General features: G+C 41.7%; 1 non-coding gene across 1 annotated transcript; it reads right to left on the reverse strand.

Moving 5' to 3' along the window:
- Nucleotides 1-220: 220 nt before the first annotated feature.
- Nucleotides 221-293, reverse strand: TRNAG-CCC (transfer RNA glycine (anticodon CCC)). Its single transcript has one exon. It is a non-coding gene; the product is annotated as a tRNA-Gly (tRNA).
- Nucleotides 294-9,634: the final 9,341 nt, after the last annotated feature.

The raw sequence follows: 9,634 nt of genomic DNA on the forward strand, positions 1-9,634 counted from the left end.
TACACACATGCTCTTATTTGATCTGAAACAAATAAGTAAAGAAACAAAGAAACAAGTAAGCAAACAAAGTCTCCCTTGATTCCATTTTGGTCTTCAACTACTGAGTCATTTCTTTTTTAAAAAAAAATTATTTATTTATTTATTCCACTGTGCTGAATCACAGTTGTGGAACATGGGATCTCCACTGTGAGATTTGTAAGTTTCAGCATGTGGGATCTAGTTCCCTGACCAGGGATCGAACCTGGGCCCCCTGCATTGGGAGTGCAGAGTCTCAGCCACTGGACCACCAGGGAAGTCTCATATGATTACTGCCTCATTTCTGCACAGCTCTTTACAATACTCAAAAGAGTTGTCTTTATGTGTATCCAGCTCCACTCCACCCAACATTTCTGGAACCTGCTCTTCCCCTAACCACCACTGATTTGGGGAGGTTCTCCAGTGACCTCCAGGAGGCCAAGTGCAAAGGTCAGTTCTCAAGCCTCGTTGGACCTGACTGATCATCACATTTGACACCATAGTTGTTCCCTCTTCTTGATACTCTTCCTCTGTGGATGCAGGACACAGTTTTCCCCAGGTTTTTTCATGATTCACAGGCAGCTCCTTCTCCATACCCACTGCTTTCTGCTCAATATTCCAACTTCCTAACCTTGGCATGCCCAGGCATGTTCCTTGAATCCTTCCCTCTCTCCGATCTACACTCACACCTTTGGTGGCACCATTCTCTCTCGTGGGTCCAAACATCATGTTCACACTGAGGACACCCTAAAGTACATCACCAGACCACCCCACCCCCTCAAATCCAGGCTTATACTCAACTCTCTGCTCAGTGCCTCCACTTGGGTTTCTCAAAAGTATTTCAAATCAAACTCCTGATCTTTTCCCCAAATTTTGTCACTGTCATCCATATCTACAGGTAAATGGCAGCTCCATTCTTTCCACGGAAATGACCAAAACCTTGCAGTAACACTTGAGTCTACTCTTTTGAACCTGACCTGTGATCTTTATGCAGAATTTGTTGACTCCATCTTCAAATATATAAAGACTCTAATACCTTGTTACTTCATCCACTGGCCCCACTTTGATCCAAACCAACCAAGACCACTGTCTCTTTCCAATGCAGCAGCTGGAGTGATTCCTCAAGGGTTACTTCAGGTCAGGCACACCTCTTCCAAGTCCTTACATTGGCCTCCAAGGTGGCTCACCATCTGCCCTCCTCCCCTCTCTGACTTCATTTCCTATTAGTCTCTCCTTTGCTCACTCTGTTCCAGCCAAACTGGCTCCCAGGATGCCCCCGAACACACCTGGTAAACACATCACATACCTTCCCACCTCAGGGCCTTTACACGTGCTGTTTCTGCTGCCAAGATGCCCCTGCCCCACATGCCTGTAAAGCCTGCTCCCTCACCTCCTTCATTTCTACACACGTGCATTACTTTCTCAGGAGGTGTTCTCTAACCATGTTATTAAAATTGAATCTCATCTTCCCCCACCTCAGAAATCAATGATACCCTTCTCAGATTTACTTATTATTACCTGGGTTACATCAAGGCTGTATATTGTCACCCTGCTTATTTAACTTATATGCAGAGTACATCATGAGAAATGCTGGGTCAGAAGAAGCACAAGCTGGAATCAAGATTGCCAGGAGAAATATCAATAACCTCAGATATGCAGATGACACCACCCTTATGGCAGAAAGTGAGGAGGAACTAAAAAGCCTCTTGATGAAAGTGAAAGAGGAGAGTGAAAAAGTTGGCTTAAAGCTTAACATTCAGAAAACTAAGATCATGGCATCTGGTCCCATCACTTCATGGGAAATAGATGGGGAAACAGTGGAAGCAGTGTCAGACTTTATTTTTGGGGGCTCCAAAATCACTGCAGATGGTGATTGCAGCCATGAAATTAAAAGACACTTACTCCTTGGAAGGAAAGTTATGACCAACCTAGATAGCATATTAAAAAGCAGAGACATTACTTTGCCAACAAAGGTCCGTCTGGTCAAGGCTATGGTTTTTCCAGTGGTCATGTATGGATGTGAGAGTTGGTACTATAAAGAAAGCTGAGTGCCGAAAAATTGATGCTTTTGAACTGTGGTGTTGGAGAAGACTCTTGAGAGTCCCTTGGACTGCAAGGAGATCCAACCAGTCCATCCTGAAGGAGATCAGTCCTGGGTGTTCATTGGAAGGACTGATGCTGAAGCTGAAACTCCAATACTTTGGCCACCTGATGTGAAGAGCTGACTCATTGGAAAAGACCCTGATGCTGGGAGGGATTGGGGGCAGGAGGAGAAGGGGACCACAGAGGATGAGATGGCTGGATGGCATCACTGACTCGATGGGCATGAGTCTGAGTAAACTCCAGGAGTTGGTGATGGACAGGAAGGCCTGGAGTGCTGCGATTCATGAGGTCGCAGAGTCAGACATCACCGAGCGACTGAACTGAACTAACCTGGGTTACATATATTAATACGTAGTTATTGTCCACTGTTTCTCTCAGTGTAATGCCAGCTTCCTGAGGAATGTTCCCTCTTTTGTTTACTGCTGTAGCCCCACACAGCAGGTGCTCAGTAAGCATTGTTTTGGCCATGGTGTGCAGCATGTGGGATCTTAGTGCCCTCACCAGGGATGGAACCTGTGCCCCCTGCTTGGGGAGGGTGGAGTCTTTACCACTGGGCCACCAGGAAAGTCCCCCAATAAATATTTTTGAATGGATAAATCATAAGAAACATAGAGTCAGGATGGCCACAGAGCTGGTTTATAACAGCTCTGTGGCTTATCCAAGACCCAGGGCACTTCTATCTAGCACATACAGACCAGCTCTGCTCATGGCCACGAGATGGTGGAGCTCATCCAGGCATGATGACAACTAATAGAAAAAAGTGCTGTCTCTTCCGGTTGTCAGTTCTTAGAAACAAGGAAGCTCAGAGCAGTTTTGTCAGAAAATAGCAACTTGAAAGATGGTTTCTCTGCAGTGGAACCAGGAGACAGGCCCTCCCCCTGGCATCCTGGGGCAAGACTGGGCTATGGTGACAAGGAGGGGGGGTACTCCTTTCTGAAGTTTTGCCTCAAGGAGCTGCTCAGCAGGAAGCAGACACTGTGGGCAGGTTTTGAACAAAGGAGCACTGGATCTCCTCATGGCCTCTTTCCTCCCCTCCACAACCTGCTCATAAACACAAGGATCTCTGGGGGTGGTTCCTGCTGGTATAGAGCCCAGGGTGTGGCCACTGAGCCCATGAAAGCTGGGGCCAAGGGCTGCTAACCAGACCAAGACAGCTCCCTGAACCAAGTACCCGCAAGCACTGGGTACTGGCTCATTGTGGGCTGAGCCTGGTGGGAAGGCAGGGAGGAAAGAAGAGGCTGACTATGACCCTCTGTACCTCAGTTCTAAGGTGCAGACTGTCACATATGCATGTATGCACCCACTGACTCATCTACCTGCTCTGAAAGCTCTCATTACATGGTTGATGCATGCTGGTACTGATTCCCATCCAGCTCATTTCTCACATGCCTATCAAATGCCCTCTTTCTCTGCCAGTGAAGGGGTCTCAAAGTAGAATCTGTCAAGGCTTGGAACTCGTGTTAACTCAAGGTCAGGTCTGTGGGCCAGCAGCAGCAGCATCACCTTGGGAGCTTGGTGGAAATGAAGATATTCAGGCGCCACCCTGTGACCTGCAGAATCTCAGCATGTAAGGGTGTTGGATTGGGAAGCTATGGTTGAACAAACCTTCCACATGCTTCTTATTGGTGCTGGAGTCTGAGATTCAGTGCTGGATCCTTGCTCTTAAAGTGTGATGGTAAGACCTGAGTGCTTATCAGAAATGCAGACTTTCACCCCACTGCAAACCTACAGAATCTGCATTTTTTTTTTTTTACCAGTCTCCCCATGGATTTCTTCGCACATTACAGTGTGAGACACCCTTGTCTACAAAGTCACAGTCTGGTTAGGATAGAAATCTGGTTGGGTTCAAGAGATGCACAGAAGAAGGTAGGCGAGGTCCAAAGTGTTTTGCAGAGACATTGCATTTGCAGAGACTTAATCCCAAAGAATGCTCAAACTATCGCACAATTGCACTCATCTCACACGCTAGTAAAGTAATGCTCAAAATTCTCCAAGCCAGGCTTCAGCAATATGTGAACCATGAACTTCCAGATGTTCAAGCTGGTTTTAGAAAAGGCAGAGGAACCAGAGATCAAATTGCCAATATCTGCTGGATCATTGAAAAAGCAAGAGAGTTCCAGAAAAACATCTATTTCTGCTTTATTGACTATGCCAAAGCCTTCAACTGTGTGGATCACAATAAACTGTGGAAAATTCTGAAAGAGATGAGAATACCAGACCACCTGACCTGCCTCTTGAGAAACCTGTATGCAGGTCAGGAAGCAACAGTTAGAACTGAACATGGAACAACAGACTGGTTCCAAATAGGGAAAGGAGTACGTCAAGGCTGTATATTGTCACCCTGCTTATTTAACTTATATGCAGAGTACATCATGAGAAATGCTGGGTGGAAGAAGCACAAGCTGGAATCAACATTGCCAGGAGAAATATCAATAACCTCAGATATGCAGATGACACCACCCTTATGGCAGAAAGTGAGGAAGAACTAAAAAGCCTCTTGATGAAAGTGAAAGAGGAGAGTGAAAAAGTTGGCTTAAAGCTTAACATTCAGAAAACTAAGATCATGGCATCTAGTCCCATCACTTCATGGGAAATAGATGGGGAAACAGTGGAAGCAGTGTCAGACTTTATTTTTGGGGGCTCCAAAATCACTGCAGATGGTGATTGCAGCCATGAAATTAAAAGACACTTACTCCTTGGAAGGAAAGTTATGACCAACCTAGATAGCATATTAAAAAGCAGAGACATTACTTTGCCAACAAAGGTCCATCTAGTCAAGGCTATGGTTTTTCCAGTGGTCATGTATGGATGTGAGAGTTGGGCTATAAAGAAAGCTGAGCATTGAAAAATTGATGCTTTTGAACTGTGGTGTTGGAGAAGACTCTTGAGAGTCCCTTGGACTGCAAGGAGATCCAACCAGTCCATCCATAAAGGAGATCAGTCCTGGGTGTTCATTGGAAGGACTGATGCTGAAGCTGAAACTCCAATACTTTGGCCACCTGATGTGAAGAGCTGACTCATTGGAAAAGACCCTGATGCTGGGAGGGATTAGGGGCAGGAGGAGAAGGGGACGACAGAGGATGAGATGGCTGGATGGCATCACTGACTGGATGGGCATGAGTTTGAGTAAACTCCGGGAGTTTGTGATGGACAGGGAGGCCTGGCGTGCTGCGATTCATGGGGTCGCAAAGAGTTGGACACGACTGAGAGACTGAACTGCCTGAATCTGAAACTACAGACCATGAGCAAGATTCTATCAGAGAAATAGGCAGAGGACTGGGGTGGTGACTCCAAAACTCATCTTCTCTTCACCAGTGCTGAATGGGAATACAGAGACAGAGTTTTGGGAGAAGTAGAAAAGAGTAGCTTTTATTGTTTTACCAGGCAAAGCAGGCCACATTGAACTAATGCCCAACCAAACTGACTACACTGAAACTTTTTACTAGGAATCTCAGATTGAACTTTTTAAAGGTCTCTCAAGGCCAGGAAAGCCATGTTAATGGCTTTCCCTGCCTTCAGATTCTGTCTGGGATATCTATAGATTGGGTAGATTTATCTCTTTTTCAGGTCCCCCCTCCAAAATCTAGACACATGTCAATGGCTTTCCCTGCCTTCAGATTCTGTCTGGGATATCTATAGATTGGGTAGATTTATCTCTTTTTCAGGTCCCCCCTCCAAAATCTAGACAATTTCATTCCAGAAAAACATCCACTTCTGCTTCATTGAATACCCTAAAGCCTTTGACTGTGTAGATAAAAATAAATTGTGGAAAATTCTTACAAGAGATGGGAATACCACACCACCTTACTTGCCTCCTGAGAAATCTGAAATCTGTATGAGGGTCAAGAAACAACAGTTAGAACTGGACATGGAACAATAGACTGGTTCAAAATTGGGAAAGGAGTACACCAAGGCTGTATATTGTCATCCTGCTTATTTAACCTCTATGCAGAGTACATCATGTGAAATGCTGGGCTGGATGAATCACAAGCTGGAATCAAGATTGCTGGGAGAAATGTCAGCAACCTCAGATATGCAGATGATACCACCCTAATGGCAGAAAGTGAAGAGGAACTAAAGAGCTTCTTGATGAGGGTGAAAGAGGAGAGTGAAAAAGCTGGCTTGAAACTCAACATTCAAAAAACAAAGATCATGGCATCCAGTCCCATCACTTCATGGCAAATAGAAAGGGAAAAAGTGGAAGCAGTGACAGATTTTCTTTTTGGGCCTCTAAAATCACTGTGGATGGTGACTACAGCCATGAAAATGAAAGATGCCTGCTCCTGGTAAGAAAAGCTGTGACAAATCCAGACTGCCTACTAAAAAACAGAGACATCACTTTGCTGACAAAAGTCCACATAGTCAAAGCTATAGTTTTTCCAGTAATCATGTATGGATGTGAGAGTTGGACTATAAAGAAGGCTGAGCGCTGAAGAATTGATGCTTTTGAACTGTGGTGTTGGAGAAGACTCTTGAGAGTCCCTTGGACTGCAAGGAGATCAAACCAGTGAATCCTAAAGGAAATCAAAATGAATATTCATTGGAAGGACTGATGCTGAAGCTCCAATCCTTTGGCCACCTGATGTAAAGAGCTGACTCACTGGAAAAGACCTTAGTGCTGGGAAAGACTGAAGGGAAAAAGAGAAGGGTGTGTCAGAGGATGAGGGTTAGACAGCATCATGACTCAGTGGACATGAATATGAGCAAACTCCAGGAGATAGTGAAGGACAGAGGAGCCTGGCGTGCTGCAGTCCATGGAGTCTCAAAGAGTTGGACATGACTTAGTGACTGAATGATAACAACAAGATATCTATTACTCTATTAATAATCAATAATAATTATAATTATAATAATCTATTAATAGTAATAAAATATAATATATATTAATTTATATATTATATATAATATATATAATATATAATATATAATATATATACATATAAATATAATATAATGTATTTATATTATATTTATATGTATTATATTAATATTTATATTGATATATAATTTATATATCAATATAAAATTAATATATTAATATATTATATTATGCTAATATTAAATATATTAATATTAATAATATTTATATTATATTATATATTTATATTATATAATATAAAATTGAATATATATTATTATATGATATAATTATATATACTATAGTAATATAAAACTATCAATTTAATAATTATTATTAATATAAAATTAATATATTTAATATATTGTATTAAATATATTAATATTAGTATTAAATATATTAAATATTATATATTATATTTATATATCATATAATTTAAAATTAAATACATATATATATATATAAATATATAATTATATATAAAATATATAAAATTTAAAATATATAATATATAATATATAATATATATAATGATATATTATATATAATAATAATAAAAATAATCTATTAATAATTTATTAAAGGCCAAGTGATAGCCTTTCCCATTCACCTGATAAGGTTGTTGAGAACTCAAGGGTCTCCAATTTCTGGAGGAACCAGACAGAAAGAATAGAAAGATATTGTAATTTAACCCACAGGTGTAAATAACCAAACTGTAAATCATGAGAAGTGTGAGGAAGAGGGCTTTTCTATATCTTAAAAACAAAGATCAGAAGCCAGCAGTGGATTTCTCTGGTGGCAAATCAGTTAAGAAACAGCCTACGAATGCAGGAGACAACAGTTCGATCCCTGGTCCAGGAAGACTCCACACGCTGCAGAGCAAGTAAGCCCACGCATCAGAACTACTGAGGCAGTGCGCTGCAACAACTGAAGCCCGTGTGCCCCAGAGCTGGTGCTCTGCAACGAGACGCAAACTGCACTGAAAAGGCCATGCACCACAACTAGAGAGTAGCCCCCACACCCCACAACTAGATAAAGTCCAGAGGCAGCAACCAAGACCTAGTGCACTGAAAAACAAATAAAGAAGCCAGTAATCTGTGAGACAAGTCTCAAGATCATAACCACATTTAGCAGATCATTTAATTCCATATAATTATCTTTGATCTGCCTGAATCCAGATTACCACTCGTTTTGATGAATGGATAAAGATGTCTTACACATATTCAATGGAATATTACTGAGCCATAAAAAGAACAAAATGATGCCATTTGTGGCAACATGGATAGACCTAGGAATTATCACACTAAGCGAAGCTAAGTCAGAAAGAGAAAGACAAATATCATATGATATCACTTATATGTGGAATCTAAAATACAACACAAATGAACCTATCTATGAAACAGAAGGGGCTTCCCTGGTGGCTAAGATGGTAAACTGTCTGCCTGCAACGTGGGAAACCCAGGTTTGATCCCTGGGTCGGGAAGATCCCCTGGAGAAGGAAATGGCAATCCACTCCAGTATTCTTGCCTGGAAAATCCCATGGACAGAGGAGCCTGACAGACTACACCTGTCCATGGGGTCGCAAAGAGTCGGACACGACTGAGCGACTTCACTCACTCAATGAAACAGAAACAGAATTATGGATAGAAAATAGACTGGCAGTTGTCAAGGGGGAGGGGTTTGGAGGAGTGACGGAGTAGAAGGTTGGAGTTAGCATATATAAACTTTTATATACAGAGGGGATAAACAAGGTCCTACTTTATAGCATAGAGGACTCTACTCAGTGTTCCATGATAGACCATACTGAATATTTGGAAAAGAATATTTCTTAAAAAAGAATATGTAGAACTGAATCACTTTACTGTACAGCAGAAATTAACACAGCATTGTAAATCAACTATACTTCAAGAAAAAATATTAAAACTAAAAAAAATATTAAGGAAAAACTTGCACCTGGATATTTGGAGGTACCAAATTACCAATTACCAAACCTGGAAGTAACCAAGATACCCTCCAGGGTGTGAATGGATAAACAGACTGTGACACATCTAGACAATGGAATATTGCTGTTGTTCAGTCACTAAGTTGTGTCCGACTCTTTGTGACCCCATGGACTGCATGCAGCACGCCACGCTCCTCTGCACTTCATGTCCATTGAGTCAGTGATGCTATCCAACCATCTCATCCTCTGCTGCCCCCTTCTCTTTTTGCCTTCAATCTTTCCCAGCATCAGGGTCTTTTCCAATGAGTCAGCTCTTCACATCAGGTGGCCAAAGTATTGGAGCTTCAGCTTCAGCATCAGTCATTTCAGTGAATATTCAGGGTGGATTTCCTTTAGGAGTCACTGGTTTGATCTCCTTGCTATCCAAGGGACTCTCAAGAGTTTTCTCCAGAATTACAATTTAAAAGCATATCATTCAGCATTAAAAAGAAATGAGCTATCAAGCCATGCAAAGAAGCTTTAAAAAATACATATTACTAAGTGAAAGAAACCAATCTGACAAGGGTATATACTGTATGATTCCAACTATAATACTTTCTGTAAAAAGGTGAATTCTAGAGACAGTAAAAGATCAGCAGTTGCCAGGGATTCAGGAGAAGAGATGAAAAGGCACAGCACATTTTTAGGAGATTTTTAGGGTTGTGAAGGTGATACCA

This window comes from Odocoileus virginianus, unplaced genomic scaffold (assembly GCF_023699985.2).
Source record: "Odocoileus virginianus isolate 20LAN1187 ecotype Illinois unplaced genomic scaffold, Ovbor_1.2 Unplaced_Contig_2, whole genome shotgun sequence".
Taxonomy (NCBI): Eukaryota; Metazoa; Chordata; class Mammalia; order Artiodactyla; family Cervidae; genus Odocoileus; species Odocoileus virginianus.